The sequence below is a fragment of the Camellia sinensis genome, unplaced genomic scaffold (genome assembly GCF_055761805.1).
Source record: "Camellia sinensis isolate YWXY unplaced genomic scaffold, ASM5576180v1 Unanchor3, whole genome shotgun sequence".
In the NCBI taxonomy this organism is placed as follows: domain Eukaryota; kingdom Viridiplantae; phylum Streptophyta; class Magnoliopsida; order Ericales; family Theaceae; genus Camellia; species Camellia sinensis.
The window spans coordinates 5,632,946-5,655,761 of NW_028129178.1; the positions used below are offsets into that span (position 1 = coordinate 5,632,946).

Consider the following 22,816-nt stretch of genomic DNA (forward strand, 5'->3'; position numbering starts at 1 on the left):
GAAGGGCTTAGTAAGTGGACCACAGTCCAAGTGTTAGCTCGGTTTAGGTATGAAAGGGACCTAGCATGTGTTAGCTCGGTCCAAGAATAATCACGGTCACCACGGCCGGAGTAGAGATAGTTGGCTCAGTCAAGGTATTCAAAGCCGAGGTATGGTGCTTTCACTTGATGGACCTCGTTCTGGTTGGCGCGGTGGAAGCTTGCTGAGGTTAGTTCGGTCTCAATGGGCAAAACCGAGGTACAAACAGATAAAGGAAGGGTCGAGCTAAGGCATAGCTCGGTCTGAGTTGTCATTTCCACATGACAATACTAGCCCGGTCGTTTGGTCGTACCACCGAGCTAGGACCATCTCACTTGGTTTAAGCAGTGAGGGGGGTGTTGAAAGATAAGCATTATCTTTCAGGAGTGTGACTCCTAGTAGGACTCTACATGGAGGAATAAGAGTCCTACAAGGATTGTGCCATGTGGAACCTATAAAAGCTCACACCATAACCTTTGGAAGAGGTAACACAACTTTGATTCTCGAATACACAGAGCTTTTGTCTATTTGTCTATTTTGCAGACTTAGGCATTGGAGAGGTATCCGGCACACACCCGCTGGCTAGCTCATGTTTGTGTTTTCAGGAAGTAAAGCGACGACGTTTGGAGGAGCGCAGACTTGATCAACAAGATTATACGAGAAGATTATTTCTTGCTTGTACAATTGGCGTCGTCTATGGGAAGACTAGAACGAACAAAACCTCTTGATCAAGTTTTTCTCGCTAGTTGAAAGCAATGGCGCACAATGAAGATTTGCCGCAGTCCGCCATCGACGGACAAACCCCAGAGGGAGGGAGGCGCGAAGGTTTGCCTTTTATCCCTCCCATGGCGGATTTAGAGCCCCAGCGATAGAACCCCCAGAGGGATGCAAGAGGGAGGCAGACTAATAGTCCCCGTCGCTTTCAAAGTCCAGAAAGACAGAAACAGAGGGTCGATCCTCAAGTTCTGGAGGATCGCGTAAAGGAACAAGACGAGTTAATAAGGAAGATGGCGTCGGACATGGAGGCTATGAAACTCCAGATCAAAGGAAAATAGGTGGCAACAAGAGAGGGGCACAAAAGTAACACGCCCCCTCGCCACTCAGAAGATCGTGGTAGGCATACCACACCATCGCAGGCAGAGAGTAGGAGCCTCAGAACAGGTGACACTCAATCAAGGACTTCCAGGACTCGTTACTCCAGGTCTGAGAGAACGAGAACATTAAGGTCTTACACTGAGGGAAGCACCTATCGGCCCTTACGTACGCACCAGACATCATCTAGGCAAACAGAGTTGCCTAGATTGTCCGACTTACGGACTGTGCTTGAAGAAAGGGGACGATGGAAGGAGGATACCAAGGCACGCAACCCTCGCAGAGTTTCAACCCTTGAGCGATTGGCTCCTCGGACGCATGGAAGCGTCGAGGTGGGAATGCCAATACCGCGTCTTGCTTACAAACCGACAGACAAAGCATTAGCAAGGCTGCAGACCTCGCCGTTCGTTCCGGCAATTGAGAATGCGCCCCTACCTTTAGGCTTCCTTCAGTCCAAATTCACCACGTATGAGGGGAAGACAGACCCCTACATGCACCTTAGCCATTTTCGCCAGGTTATGGCAGTATACCGGCGAAACAAGGCTTTGATGTGCATCCTATTCCCATCCAGCCTTGGCGACCTAGGTTTAACCTGGTTCGAAAGGCTACCAGAAGGTAGCATAGCCTCCTGGGCACAATTGGCAGAGGCATTCGTAACAAGGTTCAGAACAAACACCAAGACGCCAGTAGAGATCGATCAGCTACTCTCCATTGACATGGGCGACAAGAAGACATTGAGACCCTACAACAGTCGTTATTGGGAGACCTTCAACCAGAGAGGAGATTGCCCAACAAATCTCGCAATACAAAAGAGGTCTTCCAGTTGGAAACAGGCTGAGGGACTCAATTACCATGACGCCCCCCTTCACAGTGGAAGCCTTAATGAAGAGGGTACACCAGCACATTCGGGTGGAGGAGGATGGCACCTGTGCTAAAAAAAAGTCTGGTACAACTGCAATACCAGATAAAAAGACTTTGGCAAAAGTCAACGCGGTAGAACGTCCAAGCAAAAACGGGCGAGGCAGGCGGGACAACGGAGAGGACCACGATAAAAGGTGGTTGAGAGTCCGCACTGCCATTACCACGGTGTTCAAAAAACCGATCTATCGGATTCTCAGTGAGATACGCGATGAACCTTTCGTCAGATGGCCAGCTAAATTGGGAGAGGCACAAAAGGACTATGATGAAAGATCTCAGTGCACCTTCCATAAGGAAAAAGAGCACCGCACTGAGAATTGCACGCCGTTGAGACAGCATCTGGAAGAGTTAGTGGTAGCTGGGCATCTGGACCAGTACATTGAAGGAGGGACGCAACCAGTTCCCCAGAACCACAATCACCCAAACGAAATGCCAATCGACACCCCACATCAAGGTGTGATAAACGTAATACATGGGGTATTCGAACTTGAGCGAGTACGTGAGCTCAGGGGAATGATCAAGAAGGCTGAGCACTTAAGGGAGGTATTAAGTGCGCAACCTACCATTAAAAAGAGGAGAACAGTGGCCACGAGCATCATGTCTTTTTCAGACAGAGACTTGGCAAGGATATATTGCCCTCATAATGATGCACTGGTCGTCACTCTCCGCGTCAAGGATTACGACGTCAAGCGAATTTTGATTAACCAAGGGAGCTCATGTGAGATAATGTACTACGAAACCTTCAAATAGTTGAAACTGGAGGACAAAGACTTGGCACCTGCCGTATCTCCCCTGATCGGATTCAACTCAATGCCAAAGTGGCCAGTTGGCAAGATAATCCTCCCAGTCAAAGCAAGAAGCATGACGAAACAAGTGGAATTCTGGATATTGAAAGTCCCTTCCACTTACAACATAATCTTGGGAAGGACATGGCTACATGCCATGCGATCAGTAGCGTCAACCTACCATCAAGTAATGCGGGTCTCCAGCGAAGCCAGAGTAATTGAAGAGGTCTTTGGAGACCAAATTATGTCCAAGCAGTGCTTCATCACAGTAAATGGCAGCCGAGCTGCCAAAGGGTTTGTTCAGATGGTGGAAGAACCTAAGAGCAATGAATTGTTTGCGGATGTTGGCAAAGCCGCTGAACAGAAGGCAGTGGAAGACTCGGTACAGGTAAGAATAGATGAAAAGGACCCGGAAAAGTTCTTTTTTCTTGGCTCATCTATGTCCAGCACCGAGAGAATAGAGGTCATGGAATTCTTGACCTCTAACATCGAAGTGTTTTCCTGGACGCCGTATGACATGCCTGGCATTGACCCAAACTTCATCTGTTACCAATTGAATGTCCACCCAACTGCAAGACCAATCATACAGCGCACTCGCAGATCTGCACTCCACCACGCCGAGATAGTGGAGGAAGAAGTGGGAAACCTTCTAGAGGCAGGAGCTATCAGAGAAGTGCACTATCCCAAGTGGATATCCAATACAGTAGTGGTGCCAAAGAAGAATGAAAAATGGCGTGTCTACGTGGACTACAAAACAGTAAGCGTGGACTTGGAAGAAAATACCAACACCACTCATGACCCCAAGGCATCATCCGATCCCTCTACTTGCTAGAAGCTGTTCGTTGGAGAGATGTGGAAGCTCTTTGTGGATGGAGCGTCCAATAGGCACGGTGCAGGACTCAGCATAGTCTTCATCTCACCAAATGGCCTAGTAGTGGAACAGGCAGTCAACCTTAGCTTCCTAGCATCAAACAACGAAGTGGAGTATGAAGCGCTTCTGGCAGGACTAAAATCAGCACTCTACATGAAGGCTATTGAGCTAATGGTTTACAGTGACTCACAGCTGGTGGTAAACCAAATTTCAGGCGACTACGAAGCAAAAAATGAAAGGATGGCTAAGTACCAAGAGTTAGTCAGAAAAGAGATAATGAAATTCAAAGTAGTGCGGATAGTGTTGTATAAAGAGAAAGTGAAAATTGGGCAGGACTGTTCAAATCTCGCGAAGTACGAAGACGGCGTGACAGCTATACTTGACGAATAGAAGCTAGCTACGTATCCAGTGAATAGAAAGCGATTCAGTTGCAGCGGCTGAAAAGACATTTTGACCGGACAGATAAGTAGCTCGGTGTAAATGTAGCCCGATATGAATTTAGCTCGGTTGAAGGCTACAGTTTAGCTCAGTTAAAAAACTAAAGTGGTTAGCTCGGCTGGAAACGGGTAATCCTGATCATGCTACGCAGATGGAATTAAGGGGCAATTGAGAGGGTAATTTATGAGTAAATCGGGCTGAGCTGGGTAATGGGCCATTCTATGGGCCATAGTAAGAAGGGCTTAGTAAGTGAGCCACAGTCCAGGTGTTAGCTCGATCCAGGTGTGGAAGGGACCTAGCATGTGTTAGCTCGGTCCAAGAATAATCACAGTCACCACGGCCGGAGTAGAGATAGTTAGCTTGGTCAGGGTATTCGAAGCTGCGGTATGGTGCTTTCACTTGATGGACCTCGTTCTGGTTGACGCGGTGGAAGCTTGCTGAGGTTAGTTCGGTCTCAATGGGCACAACCGAGGTACAAACAGATAAAGGAAGGGACGAGCTAAGGCATACCTCGGTCTGAGTTGTCATTTCCACATGACAATACTAGCCTGGTCGTTTGGTCGTACCACCAAGCTAGGACCGTCTCACTTGGTTTAAGCAGTGAGGGGGTGTTGAAAGATAAGCATTATCTTTGAGGAGTGTGACTCCTAGTAGGACTCTACATTGAGGAATAAGAGTCCTACAAGGATTGTGCCATGCGGAACCTATAAAAGCTAACAACATAACCTTTGGAAGAGGTAACACAACTTTGATTCTCGAATATATAGAACTTTTGTCTATTTGTCTATTTTGCTGACTTAGGCATTTGAGAGGTATTCGGCACACACCCGCCGGCCAGCTCACGTTTGTATTTCAGGGAGTAAAGCGACGACGTTTGGAGAAGCGCAGACTTGATCAACAGGATTATACGAGAAGATTATTTCTTACTCGTACAAAAGTATAGTATACAACGTGTGTTACATTATTCAAATGTGCATACAAAAATAATATTGATTATTTTTCAAATATGTCAAATCCTTTTTTATCACAGATTTTATTAGTTATTAATCACACTTAAAAGATATGATCCAAATGTTATTAATCACACTTAAAAGATGTGATCTAAATATTTTTAATCACACTTAAAAGGCGTGATCTAAATACTTTTAATTACACTTAAAAGATTTGATCTAAATATTTTTAAGTGTAATCTAAATGTTATTAATCACACTTAAAAGATGTAATCTAAATATTTTTAATCACACTTAAAAAGTGTGATCTAAATGTTATTAAGCACACTTAAAAAGTATGATTAAAAATAACCCCTTTTAATCACACTCCCAAATATCACACTTTAATAAAAGGGCAAATTACAAACACCCGTCTCGAGGTTTGGTGAAAATACAGATTCCCCCCTGAGGTTTGAGAAATTACATCCCATCTCCTGAAGTTTATATTTCCATAACAAAGTGCCCCCCGAGGTTTTTATTTTCATACAGATTCCCCCCTAATTTCTCCTAATTTGTTATGAAAATTTGACCCTCAGGGGGTAATTTGTAATTTCTCAAACCTCAGGGGGGAATCTGTATTTTTACCAAACCTCAAGGGGGTGTTTGTAATTTGCCCTTAATAAAACTTAAAAGGAGTGATTAAATAATATATATCACACAAAAAAAATGTGATCTTTATTTGTTTTTATAATAGTGTGAGTAGTTCAACTATGCAGTTTTAAAGTTGAGAAGAAAAAAATAAAAAAATAAAAGTGATATTCAATAAAAATTGAAAGAGTAAAATATACTTAACCCTTTATCCTACCCGAAGCTCAGACTCCAAAAAGTTAAGGATTGTCCCTGGGATAATCCCTCTTATTCCACCTCCATCAATGCTAAGAATAGTGATTAGATCACCATAAGTTGGAGGTTGCAAAGGTAATTTTGCTCATTCCATGAGATTTATTCAGGAGAGAAGGTGGGTACAATATGAGAAAATGTTTACAGACTTCTTAGAGAGCTTTGAATAATAATAAATAAAAAAAATGTAGTTATAATATAGAAACTAGAGAGATAGAAATAATAAAAATTCCAAAGTAGCAATGAATTCTCTTCGACAAGATTAGGGTATTTATAGACTCTTTATTTGTCATTAAAAAAAAAAAATTCAATGACTTCATTTTTCATGTTTTGAGTCTGAAAAATATGGTGATGAAATTTTCTTTGACCCATTTGAATGTCAAATTCAACTACTGGTAATTTGGTACGGTAGAAACCCTTCTTTTTTTACTTTTTTATTTTATTTTATTTTGTAGAACGTTATACATGCGACTTATAGGATAGACCATGAGAGAATCGTGGGTTTGAATAAAGAAAATGTCTTGTAGCTCAAATTTTGTGGCTCAAAAGTGGCTCAAATGGCCAAAACGTTTGGCCATCGTTTTGGCCATTTTTATGTTGTTCTGTACTCAAAACGACGTCGTTTTGGCCATTTGAGCCACTTTTGAGCCACAAAATTTGAGCTACGTAGCATTGTCGTTTGAATAATTAGGCGAGAGTAGAAGTTAAAGGAATCAATAATGGACCTCTTGGATATCATAATGAAACTTCTAGCGAGTTTTTTTTTTTTTTTTTTAAATATTTGAAACCTTAATAAAATTTTTATAATTTCACTTACAATGATATGAAATGATAGGTATCAATTTTTTATTTGTTGTATATTCAATTATGTGAAACTCTACTTTCTTGCTTGATCATTTACGGTATATTTGAGAATGTCAAATGTAAGTCTCTAATATTATTCCTTTTCTTTAATATAGGGCTCATGGGCCGTTCATCCTCAGTAAATATTAACTATGACAATGATATATAATGGTGTTATTATCAATCAAAAATCTCATATTAGAGTAGTTGAATGGTGTTATTATCAATCAAAAATCTCATATTAGAGTAGTTGAAACTACATGACGAGAAACAATCTAATCCCATTTATGATTTGCAAAAATACTTGAGATTCCAAATTTTTTATCAAACGCTCATATGTGTGTGGGTCTCATTTGGATATGGGTCTCATATCCATGTGAGTGTTTGCTAGAAAATTTAATAGAAAAATTTGTGCTCGTAACATTACTCTTTCTATTTTCTAGTGTCATCGCGTAAAATAGTATTACTAATACATTTATGTTTAGTTTTCCTTAAGTTTAAATCTAAATTTGAGAAAACTTGAGGTATTCATAGGGCTCATTATGAGCCTCATTTTAATGATCTAAATTGCTCATTTTGTATGGCCTCAATGTATTATTCATGAAAAAAAATAGATTGATCCGAAAACTGTATTTTTCTTTAAAAAAACATATAGTTTATTTTCAATAATATATATGTTGTCTTATTTTTTATAAACAAATACGATAAAATAAAAATGTTACAATTATCAAATTGATCTAAATTTTTTCAAAGAAGATATCCACAAAAAGGCCTACAAAATAAAAGGTTCGAGTCATTAAAACAAGACCTATAGTGCGTTTCATGAGCTCCTCAAATTCTCTCTCCCTTTCTCTCTATTCCCCTCTTCTCTTTTTCACGATCTCCTTCCCTTCTCTCTCCGGATTCACTATCTCACTCACTACAATGGTGCACTTGTTTTAAAAAAAAAAAAAATTATAACTTAGTATCTAACTTATGAATCGACTTATCCAAGAAATCAATCTCACCGTCCACTTATGGAAGTCCCAATTAACAACCACGCACTTAGCAGCAGGGGATCAATGCCACAGTAGCGCACGTAGCAGCTCCATTGTAGCTGAAAATAAGACTTTCCAAAAAATTGAAAACTAACACGCACAAACAGTCCCACTGTGGTTGCTCTTAAAACACTTTTCAATGGCACAGCTAAATTTGTGTTTGTACGGGAAGGAAATAATTCTCCTCGTATAATCCTGTTGACTAAGTCCGCGCTCCTCCGTACGACGTCGCTTTGTCACCTGAAAACACAAACGTGAGCTAGCCGGCGGGTGTGTGCCGGAAACCTCTCCGATGCCTAAGTCAGCAAACTTGATAAGTAGACAAAGCTCAATATATTCAGAAAGCAAAATTGTGTGTTGTCTTTTTTGTGTTACCTCCTCCAATGTGATGTTTGTGAGCTTTTATAGGTTTCGAATGGCACAATCCTAGTAGGACTTTTATTTCTCCATGCAAAGTCCTCTTAGGATTCGTACTCCTAAGGATAATGCTTATCCTTTTACACCCCCCCCCCCCCACTGCTTAAACCAAGTGGGATGGTTTTTGTCATGGTCGAACTACCATACGACCGAGATAAACCTGGTTATGCTGAGCCACAGAGTAGGCCGAACCATCCTTAGTTCGGTTCTTCCTTTCATTACACCTTATCTCGGTTCTTCCTTGTATGAACCATGGTGTGTTTAGACCGAACTAACGATTCGCGACCGGTATAATTCCAAGACCGGTATAACTCCAAGACCGGTCTAACTTCAAGTTACTTCCGGACCGAAGTAACTTCTATAGAGTAATTCCATACCTCTTTTGGGCTAGAGTAACTTTTACGGCCTTTTTTACTCTGCCCTTTGTATTGTGGGCCACTATGACCATCTCCTAGCTCGGCCTAATTTTTACCAAAAATTACCCTCTCAATTGCCCCTTAATTCCATCTGCACAGCATGATTGGGATTACCTGTCTATCAGCCGAGCTGAAGCTTTCTAAGCCTTTCCAGCCGAGCTAAAAAACCGTTTAGCCTCTCCAGCCGAGCTAAAAAAACCCTTTAGCTTCTCCAGCCGAGCTAAAAAACTCTTTAGCCTTCCGACCGAGCTTATTTCACTCCATGCTCTGCTTGTTCGGTCAAAACGTCTCTTCAATCACAGTAACTGTAACGCTTCCCTTTCCAATGACACGTGGCAGGCTGTGATAGGCTATGGGCAGCTGTCACGCCGCCCTCGTACTACGAAAAATTTGAACAGTCCCGCCCTTTTTGCCTTTTGTCTTTTTCACAAAACAACCCTTTCATCTTTGAATCATTCATCTACACTATTCTTCGTCTTCTCTCTCTCTGTGCCTCTACTTCTTCAACTATCAAGCTCGTGCTCTTCATTTGCTGCTACTGTTTCCATCTCCAGTCCCCTTTTCTTTAATCTGGTAAGCAAATCCATTTTCCTTCCCCTGTTTTAATCCAGCCCACCACTCTTCAGCCATGCCCTTACTCCGGCTGAAGAGTACAAAGAGTTGGTTTAATCCAGCCAACCACTCTTCAGCCATGCCCTTACTTTGGCTAAAGAGTACAAAGAGTTGGTTTAATCCAGCCAACCAATCTTCAGCCATGCCCATACTTTGGCTGAAGAGTCCAAAGAGTTGGTTTAATCCGGCTAACCTCTAAGTTAGTTTTTCCAGCCAACTTAGAATAATGTTTGGTTATTCCGACCAAACGTCCTGCAGCCTGGATCCTTATCCTGGGCTTAGGAATGGTGTTGGTTTAATCCAGCCAACCTCTAAGTTAGTTTTTTTTTTTTTTTAGCTAACTTAGAACAATATTTGGTTATTCCGACCAAATGTCCTGCAGCCTGGATCCTTATCCTGGGCTTAGGAAGGGTGTTGGTTTATTCTAGCCAACCTCTAAGTTAGTTTTTTCCAGCTAACTTAGAATAATGTTTGGTTATTCCGACCAAACGTCCTGCAGCCTGGATCCTTATCCTGGGCTTAGGAAGGGTGTTAGTTTATTCCAGCCAACCTCTAAGTTAGTTTTTTCCAGCTAACTTAGAATAATGTTTGGTTATTCCGACCAAACATCCTGCAGCCTGGGTCCTTATCCTAGGCTTAGGAGGGGTGTTGGTTTATTCCATCCAACCTCTAAGTTAGTTTTTTCCAGCTAACTTCGAATAATGTTTGGTTATTCCGACCAAACGTCCTGCAGCCTGGATCCTTATCCTGGGCTTAGGAGGGGTGTTGGTTTATTCCATCCAACCTCTAAGTTAGTGTTTTCCAGCTAACTTAGAATAATGTTTGGTTATTCCGACCAAACGTCCTGCAGCCTGGATCCTTATCCTGGGCTTAGGAGGGGTGTTGGTTTATTCCAACCAACCTCTAAGTTAGTTTTTCCAGCTAACTTAGAATAATATGTTTGCAATATTCCTATCTTCACTAAAGCTAACTTTTACAAAGAACAACTCATGCTGAAAAGAATCGATTGTTTTATTGAAGAAAAAGAAATTACACATGTTTAAAAGAGTAAAGCTTAAAAGTAAAATAACTTGAGATTGGCCGTGTTCCATGGCCTAGGAATTGCTTTGCCGTCCTTGTCTTCTAGGTGGTATGCCCCTTTGCCTGCTAACCCAACCACTTTGTAAGGACCTTCCCAGTTTGGCCCTAACTTGCCATCTCCTGGTACCAAGGTATTTCCCATTACTTTGCGCAGTACCCAATCGCCGATCTTAAATTGTCTTGGATGTACCTTTTTGTTGTATTTTCTAATCAACTCTCGTTGGTATGAAGCAATGTGTACTAGTGCTCTTTCTCTTCTTTCTTCTGCAATGTCGAGTTCCAATGTTATGGCTTCTCCATTTAAGTCTGGATCAAAGTTTTCGCTTCGAATTGTGGGGAGGCTAACTTCCAGTGGGATTACTACTTCCATTCCGTAGGCTAAGGAGAATGGTGTCTCTCCTGTTGATCGTCGAGGTGTGGTGCGATAAGCCCATAAAACATGAGGAAGTTCGTCTGCCCACTTACCTTTTGCCTTCTCTAACCTTTTTTTCAGTCCATCCAAGACGACTTTATTTGATGCTTCTGCTTGGCCATTTGCTTGAGGATATGCCGGTGTAGAATTGTAGAACTCTATCTTGTATTCTTCACAAAAGCCTCTAAAGATTCTGCCGTCGAACTGAGTGCCATTGTCTGAAATTAAGGCTTTTGGTATGCCAAAACGAGTGATGATATTCTGCCAAACGAACTTCTTCACATCTTTTTCTTTGATTGATGCCAATGCTTCTGCTTCCACCCACTTTGTGAAGTAGTCTGTTGCCGCGAGAAAGAACTTCCTGTTGCCGGATGCTGTTGGAAGTGGTCCTACTATGTCCAAGCCCCACATTGTGAAAGGCCATGGGCTAGTCAATGGTAGGAGTTCTCTGGCTGGTTGATGTATTTGGTGTGTGAATTTTTGGCATTTCTCACACTTCTTCACATATTTTTCTGAGTCTGCCTGCATGTATGGCCACCAGTATCCTTGTGAAATGGCCCTGTAAGCTAGCGATCTTCCTCCTTGATGGCTTCCGCACACCCCTTCGTGTATTTCGAACAAGAATGCTTCCACTTTGCTGGGGTGAACACATTTTAGGTAAGGTCCTGAGAATGATTTCTTGTATAATGCCAAGGATGGGGAAAGCCAAAATCGCTGCGATTTCGCTCTTATTTTGTTGGCTTCTTTTTTCTCTTCTGGTAGGATGCCGTCTTTTAAGAACAGGATGATGGGATCCATCCAAGAGGGGCCTAGTTCTGCGCAACATACCTCTTCTGCTTCTAGTTCTTCAATACTTGGTCTAGGTAGGTAGTCGATTAGTAGTGGATGAGGTATGGAGGAATCTGCCATTGAGGTGAAGCCTGCTAGTTCGTCTGCTCTGCTGTTTTCCTCTCTGCCAATTTGTTCTATCCTTACTACTTCAAATTTCTTGATCTCTGTTCTAACCAACTCTTGGTACTTGGCCATCCTATCATCCTTTGCTTCATAGTCGCCAGAAATTTGATTTACGACCAGCTGTGAGTCGCTGTAGACCATTAGTTCGGTGGCCTTCATGTAATATGCTGATTTGAGTCCTGCGAGAAGCGCTTCGTACTCCGCTTCATTGTTTGATGCTGGGAAGCCAAGGTTGATTGCTTGCTCTACAACCAGGTCGTCTGGTGAGATGAGGACTATGCCGAGTCCTGCACCATGCCGGTTGGATGCTCCATCCACAAAGAGCTTCCACATCTCACCAACGAATAACTTCCAGCAAGTGGAGGGGTCAGATGATGTCGTGGGGTCAAGAATGGTGTTTTCTTCAAGGTCCATGCTTGTTGTCTGCCCCTCGCCATTTGATTGTACTGTTGGTGAACCTTGGTTTGTTTCCTCCTTGTTGTCTTTAGTCTGGTCTACCTTGGGGTCTGACTGAGTACCTTCTACTAGGGGTTGCACTATTCCGGCATCAACTTCCGTCCCCAGTTCGGTTGTATCAGTTAGGTCGACTGGGCAGATATGATGACTTCCAGGTGTAAACTCTGTGACAAAGTCTGCCAAAGATTGGGCTTTTATTGCGGTCCTGGGTTGGAACTTGATGTCAAATTGTCCCAACTCTACTGCCCACTTCAAAATTCGCCCAAAAAAGTTCGCCCTCTCAAACAAAGCTTTTAGTGGAAAAGCTGTGAGGACGACTATGGTGTGGGCGTGAAAGTAGTGTGCCAATTTCCTGGAGGCCATCATCAAGGCTAATGCCAGTTTTTCCAGTGACAAATACCTTGTTTCGGCTCCCAGCAGCGTCTTGCTGACATAATAGATGGGCAAGTGTTAGATTCCTTCTGCACGAACCAACACTGCGCTAACTGCGTGCTGAGAGATCGCCAGGTATAAGAAGAGTTCTTCACCAGGTACTAGGGTAACAAGCAGTGGTAGGGAAGACATATATTCCTTCAAGCTTTCCAGAGCTTGGTCGCATTCTTCATCCCACTCAAACTTGGCCTTTAAGGCATGAAAAAATGGTCGTAGTCTGTCTGACGACCAGCTGATAAATCGGTTGAGTGCGGCCGCCATGCCGGTGAGATGCTGTACTTCTTTCACAGAATTGGGTCTCTCCAAATCTTGGATTGCTTTGATCTGGGAGGGGTCTGCTTCTATACCTCGGTTGGTCACCAGGAAGCCCAAGAATTTGCCAGATCTTACTCCGAATGCGCACTTGGAAGCGTTGAGGCGCAACTTGTGTTTCTTCAAGATTTCAAACATCTCCCCTAAGTCCTTGAGATGGTCATTCTCATCCTTACTTTTGACCACCAAGTCGTCGATGTATGCCTCCATTGTTCTGCCTAGCAATGGTTCAAACATCTTGGTGACCATCCGTTGGAATGTTGCCCCTGCGTTCTTCAGGCCAAAGTGCATGACCTTGTAACAGTATAGTCCTCTTGGAGTTGTAAAAGATGTAACCTCCTGGTCTAGCTCATGCATGGCGATTTGGTGGTAGCCTCTGTATGCATCCAGAAAGCTAAGTCGGTTGTGCGCCGCCGTTAGGTCCACCAGTTGATCTATCCGTGGTAGAGGAAAGCTGTCTTTTGGGCATGCCTTGTTGACTGTTTTGTAGTCGACGCAGACACGTCATTTGCCATTCTTCTTTGGCACTACGACCGTGTTGGAGATCCATCTTGGGTAGTGCACTTCTCTAATTGTTCCTGCCTCCAGCAGGTTACCTACTTCTTCCGCCACAATTTCGGCATGGTGAAGTGCCGATCTGCGTGTGCGCTGAATGACTGGCCTGGCGGATGGGTGGACGTTGAGTTGGTGATTGATGAAGTTTAGATCAATGCCTGGCATGTCGTAGGATGTCCAGACGAACACTTCGATGTTAGAGGTCAAGAATTCCAAGACCTCTAATCTCTCAGTGCTGGACAACAACGAGCCGAGCAAGAAGAACTTATCCGGGTTCTTTTTATCTATTTTTACCTCCACCAAGTCCTCCACTGCTTTCTGATCAGCCTCTTTGCCGACATCCGTGAATAGTCCATTGCTTTCAGGTTCTTCCACCGAATGAACATATCCTTTGGCAGCGCGGCTGCCATTCACTGTAGCGAAACATTGCTTTGACATGATCTGATCTCCATAGACTTCTTCAATTATTCCGGTGTCGTTGGGAAACCGCATTACTTGGTGGTAAGATGATGCCACCGATCGCATGGCATGCAGCCATGTCCTGCCCAGGATGATGTTGTAAGTGGAGGGGACCTTCAATACCCAGAACTCCACTTGTTTTGTTACGCTTCCTGCTCTGACTGGAAGAATTATTTTTCTGACGGGCCATTCTGGCATGGAGTTGAATCCAATTAGGGGAGATACTGCAGGCGCCAAGTCCTTGTCTTGCAGCTTCAGTTGTTTAAATGTTTCGTAGTACATGATTTCACATGAACTACCCTGGTCAATCAGAATCCTCTTGACGTCAAAATCCTTGACTCGGAGAGTGACGACCAGGGCATCATTGTGAGGACAGTATATTCGATCCAAGTCTTTATTCGAAAAAGACATGACGTTTGTTGCCTCTGTTTTCCCCTTCTTGATGGCAGGTTGGGCACTTAGCACCTCTCTAAAGTGCTCAGCCTTTTTGATCGATCCCCTGAGCTCGCATATACGCTCAGGTTCAAAGACTCCATGTATCACATTGATAATGCCTTGAGGTGGGGCGTTGATTGGCATTCCGTTGGGGTTATTGTGATCCTGGGGGGCTGGCTGCGTCCCTCCTTCAATGTATTTGTCCAAGTGACCTGCCGCCACCAACTCCTCCAGGTGCTGTCTCAATGGTGTACAATTCTCAGTTCGGTGCCCCTTTTCTTTGTGGAAGGTGCACCGCGATTTTTCGTCATAGTCCTTCTGGGCTTCTCCTAGTTTGGCTGGCCACTTGACGAAAGGCTCATCTCTTATTTCGCTCAGAATCCGATATATCGGTTTCTTGAACACCGTGGTTATGGCAGTGCGGATTCTCAACCATCTTTTATCCGGGTCTTCTCCGTTATCTCGTCTGCCACGTTCCGTTTCTGTTCTGACGATCTATTGCATTGACCTTTGTTGAGGTTTTCTTTTCTGGTACTGCGGTCGCACTGGTTTTTGCTTTGGCACGTGCGCCATCCTCTTCTACCCTGATGTGCTGATGCACTCTTTCCATCAGGGCTTCCATAGTGAGGGGTGGCGTCATGGTGATCGAGTCCCTCAGTCTGTTCCCAACTGGAAGGCCTCTTTTATACTGTGCAATGGCGAGATTGGTGGGGCAGTCCCCAATCTGATTGAATGTCTCCCAGTAGCGACTGTTGTAGGATCTCAGGGTCTCTTTATCGCCCATGTCGATGGAGAGTAGCTGGTCGATCTCCACCGGGGTTTTAGTGTTTGTTCGGAACCTTGTCATGAAGGCTTCTGCCAATTGTGCCCAAGAGGCTATGCTGCCTTCTGGAAGTTTCTCGAACCAAGTCAAGCCTAGGTCGCCAAGACTTGATGGGAAGAGTATGCACATTAAGGCCTCGTTTCGCTTGTATACAGCCATGACTTGGCGAAAGTGGCTCAAGTGTGAGTAGGGATCCGTCTTCCCTTCATATGTAGTGAATTTCAGCTGAAGGAAGCCTGATGGTAGAGGCGCGTTTTCAATCGCCGGAACAAACGGTGAAGTCTGCAGCCTTGCTAATGCCTTGTCCGTCGGTTCATAGGCAGGACACGGTATTGGCATTCCAACCTCGACGCTTCCATGCGTCCGAGGAGCCAACCGCTGTAAGGCTGAAACTCTGTGTGGATCCCTTGCCCTGGCATCCTCCTTGCATCGTGCCTTCTCTTCGAGCACGGTTCGTAAGTCGGATGATTTGGGTAATTCTGTCTGTCTAGATCTGGTTTGATGCGAATGAGAGGGCCAGTATATGCTTCCTTCAGTGTATGATCTTTCAGACCTCGTCCTCTCAGACCTGGAGTGACGAGTTCTGGAAGACCATGATTGAGTATCGCTTGTCCTAAGGCTTCTACTCTTTCCTTGTGAGGGTGTAGTATTCCTACTACGAATTTCTGAGTGGCGAGGAGGCGTCTTGTTTTTGTGCCCCTCTCCTATCGCCACTTCTTTTTTCTTCATCTGGCGTTTCAAGGCCTCCATGTCCGCCGCCATCTTTCTTATCAATTCATCTTGCTTTTTCACGCGGTCTTCTAGAGGTTGAGGGTCAATCCTCCGTCGTTGCCTGTCAGGACTTTGTGAACGAGAGTGATGGGGGCTGTTATTTCGCCTTCCCCTAGCATCCCTCCTGGAGTTATGTCGTTGGGGCTCCAAGTCCGCCATGGGAGGGACAGAAGGTAATCCTTCATGCCTTGCACCCCCATCTAGAGTTAGCCCGTCGACGGCGAACTGCGGCAATTCTTCAATGTGTGCCATTGATTGTAAAGGGGAGAAGCTTTAATCAAGAGGTTTTGTTCTGTCTGTTATTCCCACAGACGGCGCCAATTGTACGGGAAGGAAATAATTCTCCTCGTATAATCCTGTTGACTAAGTCCGCGTTCCTCCGTACAACGTCGCTTTGTCACCTGAAAACACAAACGTGAGCTAGCCGGCGGGTGTGTGCCGGAAACCTCTCCGATGCCTAAGTCAGCAAACTTGACAAGTAGACAAAGCTCAATATATTCAGAAAGCAAAATTGTGTGTTGTCTTTTTTGTGTTACCTCCTCCAAGGTGATGTTTGTGAGCTTTTATAGGTTTCGAATGGCACAATCCTAGTAGGACTTTTATTTCTCCATGCAGAGTCCTCCTAGGATTCGTACTCCTAAGGATAATGCTTATCCTTTTACACCCCCCCCCCCACTGCTTAAACCAAGTGGGATGGTTTTTGTCATGGCCGAACTACCATACGACCGAGATAAACCTGGTTATGCTGAGCCACAGAGTAGGCCGAACCATCCTTAGTTCGGTTCTTCCTTTCATTACACCTTATCTCGGTTCTTCCTTGTATGAACCATGGTGTGTTTAGACCGAACTAACGATTCGCGACCGGTATAATTCCAAGACCGGTATAACTCCAAGACCGGTCTAACTTCAAGTTGCTTCCGGACCGAAGTAACTTCTATAGAGTAATTCCATACCTCTTTTGGGCCGGAGTAACTTTTACGGCCTTTTTTACTCAGCCCTTTGTATTGTGGGCCACTATGACCATCTCCTAGCTCGGCCTAATTTTTACCAAAAATTATCCTCTCAGTGTTACATAAAACAAAGGCTTTTCATTTTTTTTTTAATAAAAAATAATAAAATAACTTTTTGATGAAACTTTTCTATCTCAATTAAGTTGGAACAACAAACAAAAGTATAATAATATGCAAGTCACTAACAAAAAGTTGGTAAAAAACCAACCAAACAGATACAAATCAAAATAAAAATAAATAAATAAATACAATCAGCCTCTCGTGAGCAACATAGTGAGCATGTCCCATGAAATTTAATCACCATAGCAATGGTCCTTATTAAGGAAGCCAAACTCCCCCGCAACAGCACCAAACATCAATAACCATCACTACTCAATTGCATCCAACAATAGTTCAAAGCAGCAAAGTAATTCACCACAAACAAACCCTTTTCGCATCAACACCAAGGCACATGTGTCGGGCTTTGTTGGGTAAAGGCTAATGCAGGCATTTCAAAAATTAATTAAATTGTATTTATATCATGAATTTATGTAAGATTTTAAAAACAAAAGGAAAAAAAAAAGATGATATATAATTATATTTTACTTTGTCTTTTATCTTTCAAAAAGCAATTAGACCCTTAATAAAGGAATAGTTGAATAGAGATGGCAATCGGAACCCGGCCCGACAGGGACCCGATCCCCCGACCTCGAATTGAGCGGTTATTTCTCAAAAAAAAACCCCGACGGGTCGGCGACGGTTTTTAAAAATGTATCCTCGGTGATGTTCGGGCCGGGGACGAGGATACATCTTTCAGTCCCGGACCCGGCCCGATCCCCGCCCCGTATAAACTCTGATGTGAAATTACTATTTTGCCCCTCCTTATATATATGTGCGTGTCTAGGGTTTGGTTAAAACACTCTGCTCTCATCTCATATCATCTCATACACAAAGCACGCTCTCTCTCTCTCTCTCTCTCTCTCTCTCCGCCGTTGCCAAGATCTTAGGGTTTCACCTCCTCCCTCTCTCTCTCTCACACAACGAACGACGGCTGACGCTCGTCCGTTACCGCCGATCCTCCATCACCGCTGCTTGTTGCTCACCGTCGATCATCCTCCCTCACTGCTGCTCTCTCTCTCTCTCCGCCGTTGCCAAGAAGTTTAGGGTTTCACCTCCCCCCTTTCTCTCACACAACGAACGACGGTTGCCGCTCCTCCGTCACTGCAGATCCTCCCTCACCGCTGCTCGTACCTCACCGCCGATCATCCTCCCTCACTGCTGTTGTTTAGGGTATCTCTCTCTCTCTCTCTCTCTCTCTCTCTCTCTAGGAATTTCGATCTACTAGGGTTTATAGACATATTTATATCAGAGTTTATTATTTTTCACTAAATTTATTTATTTATTTATTTTAGTGTTTTCTATAAAATATTTTACTGATCTGCTATATATATATACTAGCGTATACCCATGCCTGAAGGCACGACGTAAATAATGTTGGGATTAAAATGTAGTTATAATTTCTACGTATAATGTCAATTAATTAATTAATTTAATGCATCCTCAACATTTAATTAATCATGGAGAACATGAATATATTAGAAACAATGTATGCTACCACCACACATAAGCCAATTTTGTTTGAATAATTATAGGTATCATTAAAATTTAAGAAAAATTAACCCAAAAAAAAACTTAAAATTTAATACTTATAACAAAATAAACTATTGAGTTTTTAATTTTATAAATTTAAATATTAAATTTCTGATTTATTTTCAATCTAAACTATTTGCATGTTTTCAATCTAAACAATCTAAGATCTTTTACGTATTTTACTAAATAATAAATAATAAATAAATACCATTAACAATCCAAGCAATTTGTTGGTAGGAAGAAGTAGCCATCAGTCCTTTGCGGGGTTTGTCTTTCACATATTTTTTTTGCATTCTTATTGAAAAAAATAATAATATATCAACACATTTTGCATTCCAATTGAAAAATAATAATAATATATCAACACAATTTGAATAGCACATAAAATAAATAAAGATGTGATAGTGGCCAAGCATTTGAATGCGCAACACAATTCAGAAAATCGACCACTATCTCTTTTCTTACTCTGTCTCTTTTCAATTTATTCACCATGTCTTCAACAGGGATGAAGAAATAGTCCATTAATTATGAGTGAAAATTTAAATTGGGTTATAGAAATAAAATAAAATGAAACAAAAATAATGACCCATGAGAGACATGCGGGTTGAAGAAAAAAAAATAAAAAAGAAAATGTTAAGACCCAAACCAATGTCAACAATCCCCACAAACCAATGTCAAGACCCTCGCCTGACAACACAAAAAAAAAAACAAATATATATCAGTTTAAGATTTAGAAACACCAACCCAAATACATAACATAACTTAACACCAACCCATATAAATTGAAAGATGCATAAATAAAAAAAAATGAAAAAAGAAACAGAACACAAAAAAAGAAAGAGAAATCCAAATACATATCAGTTTAAGGTTTAAAAACACAAATCCAACACAAACACATCAGTTTAAGGTTTAGAAAAACAAATACAAATCCAAATCTTAGAAACACAAACCCAAATTGATGGGTCTCTTTTGCTTTGATTGAAAAGAAACATTCAATGCTCTGTTTCAATGCTTTGTGTCTCTTAAGCTTTGTTTCCAACTTTTTCTGTGGTTCCATTGAATGCATACCTAATCACACAAATCCAAACAGAAATCTTAGAAACACAAACACAAATCGAAACTGAAATCTTAGAAACACAACCTAATCAACAAAAATATATAAAAATAATAATAATAATAACACAAATCCAACACAATGAAACATTGAAAACCATTCGAAAAATCACTTAAGAATATCTTAAAAACCATTTGAAAACCATTTCATGAGGATGAATTATTATTTCAAACCCAAGGATTAGTCTGTATACCATACTACAAAATGAGTCAAAAAAAAAAAAAAAAAAAAAAAAAAAAAAAAAAACGGCTCTTTCAACCCACCTAAATATTTCAATAAAGTTTTTAGCAACTTCACATCTCCTTTCATTCTTACCTTCGTAACACAAACACAAAGTTGCTCACCAGTTTGGAAACACAAACACCAATCCAAATCATACCCAAACATGTACCTAATCCTATTTGTTCATTAACAACAACATAATCACCAAATCCTATCCGTTCATCATCATCACACAAAAAAAAAATCAAAAAATTAAAAATAAAACAGAGTTGTATGTGCCTCTTCCAAGTACTTCTTCGACCTCTTTGCCACACTCTTCAACCTCTTCATCATTATCATCAATTTTGATAGATCAGAGCCTTTTATATGTACAAATTTTAGCTACAAAAATTTACTTTGCATAGATCAAGTCTTATACATGTATCAAGGCAGAGAAATCGGGCTCAACATATCTTGCCATTTGCATCAAGGCAGAGAAATCGGGCTCTCTCTCAATGAATCCAGTGGTCGTCTCTTACCCCACTTTTTGTCACTCATTAAAATTATCTGATAAGTCCAACTCATTACATAGTGGTATTTCCTTATTATTGAAATTACATATCAGGTGCCATGTAAACTGAATTTACTAAATTTTTCACTTTCGATTTATCTCATTCATAATCTCCATTTCTTTCCCCAAATATACATTCTATCAAAAAAAAAAAGGAAAATTATAGAATACTCTAGGACTATTGAATAATCATCCAAAAAGAAAAATTATAGAATAACACATCTATTTTCAAGCTTTTCTAAGCGTACAATCACCAAAATATCCCATGTTGTAATTAAAATGCGAAGAAAAAACAAACAAACAAATAATGGAAGAGTAAAGCTCATTAACTTGTTTCAAATAGATTGTGTCTTAGTTCATAGCAAATTTCGAAAGTGTGTTCAAATTTCAGCTGTTAACCAAGTTATAATATATAGAGCCAAGATTTATTCTTTGTGACAATGATGTTTGTTCACCAACCAGGATCTGGAATTAAATCCAAGTTGAATTATACTTTTGGGTTCTACCATATGAACATTAAGCTACCAGCCAATGACTCTGGAGGAGTCGTAACAGCCTTCTATGCAAGTTCACATTTACATATATATCCGTGCTCCTTGGCATAGGTTATCACTGACCAAAAAAAAAAAAAAGTCGATCCAATGCAAGAAACTCCTACTAAAAAGGTGTCATTGATAACATAATGTAAATCCTTTTTTTTCTTTCTTTCTTTTGGCAGTTGAAATCGGAAGATAGTGAATTGGATTTTGAGTTCTTGGGCAACAGAAAAGGGAAGCCCATCAGAGTTCAGACGAATGTCTTTTTAAAAGGAAAAGGGGGTAGAGAGCAGAGGATCCATGTATGGTTTGATCCAACCGCAGACTTCCATACTTACAAAATCCTATGGAACCAACATCAAATAGTGTAAGGTAACTACCTAAACGCATTCCAATTTGAAAAATAAACTTATTCCACAAACTGCTTCTGAAAGCGAGCTATTTTCAAAAGAAATAAAATCATTATATATGAAAATTGAAAATACCCTGTTTCAAGGAAACATTTTTAAGTTGTCTTTTAAATATGTCTACACAAAGATGAAATTTATTTATTCATTTATTTTGATATTTTCAAACTTTCCATTATTTTTGTTTTTGAAAACAACAAAAACATCGAAATTGAAAATGATATCACACTCCATAAATCACAATCTATTAGAGTTCTAACTTATTTTGTTAATCGCCTTTCCCCCCAACAGTTATTTTGTTGATGAATATCTCATTCGAGTTTTCAAGAACAACAGGCGCGATAGAGTTGGCTTCCCAACACAACCAATGCAACTAATGGCAACTATATGGGACGGAGATAGTTGGGCCACGAATGGTGGAAAAACTAAAATCATTTGGGCTCATGCACCGTTTATAAGTCACTTCCGGGGCTTTGCCATTGACGGATGCCCCTATGACAGCTCTCACAGAAAATCATGCAATTCTTCCAAGTTCTGGTGGAATGGAAAGAATTACTGGCAACTGTCTCCTGACCAAGAAAGAAGACATCAAGTCATAAAGCACAATTATATGTACTATGATTACTGCAATGATAGAACTAAACACCTAACATATCCCCCAGAATGCCCACAGTGATAGCAGCCCTTTATTTTCCTATTACATAATCATCTGACGATAAGTGTAGTTTAAAACTATTGAATTCACAATATAATATTATGCTTAATCACTTTCTACTTCTTCTAATTCTCAACCTTCTCTCGGACCTAATACATTTTTCAGGACAACTATTCGGGCCTGTCTTTCTAGTTCTAAATACACGAAATATTATAGAATTGAGCTGCACCATGTACAAAAATATGCATACAAACTTTGATGAGCAATCATCAGAATCAATGCTTCATTTGTATATTCTTCTCATTCATAGCATAAGAATCAACTGTGTCAAATCTTCATACAGTATTTCTTGAACACAACCATTTGCCACTATCTCACCATCACAACCCTTCAATCAAATTAAGCAAAGCAGAACACTACACAATAGACTTCAGAGCAAAACAAAATGTTCCCAGACAAAATTCAAAATAAGCATTATTTGCATTGGCTCTATAATAAAAAATCACCAAAATGTATGGAAAGTAACTTCATTCAAAATAGGTCCATTAAAAAATTGCACCTCTGCAATAAATACCAATAATAAAATAATGGGCCCAAAAAGAAAGAAAAAAAAAAAGATACGGTCATTCAAGAAAAAACTTATGCAAATGTATTGTAACTTAGGCAATGAAAACTTTAACAAAAACTTATTTTTTGACCCAAAAAAAAGAAAATTCAACAAAAACAGT

At 41.2% G+C, this 22,816-nt stretch overlaps 1 pseudogene; it reads left to right on the forward strand.

The window, feature by feature from the left end:
• The first annotated feature begins 151 nt into the window (after window positions 1-151).
• LOC145816061 (xyloglucan endotransglucosylase/hydrolase protein 2-like) lies at window positions 152-22,109 on the forward strand (annotated as a pseudogene).
• The last annotated feature ends 707 nt before the right edge of the window (window positions 22,110-22,816 follow it).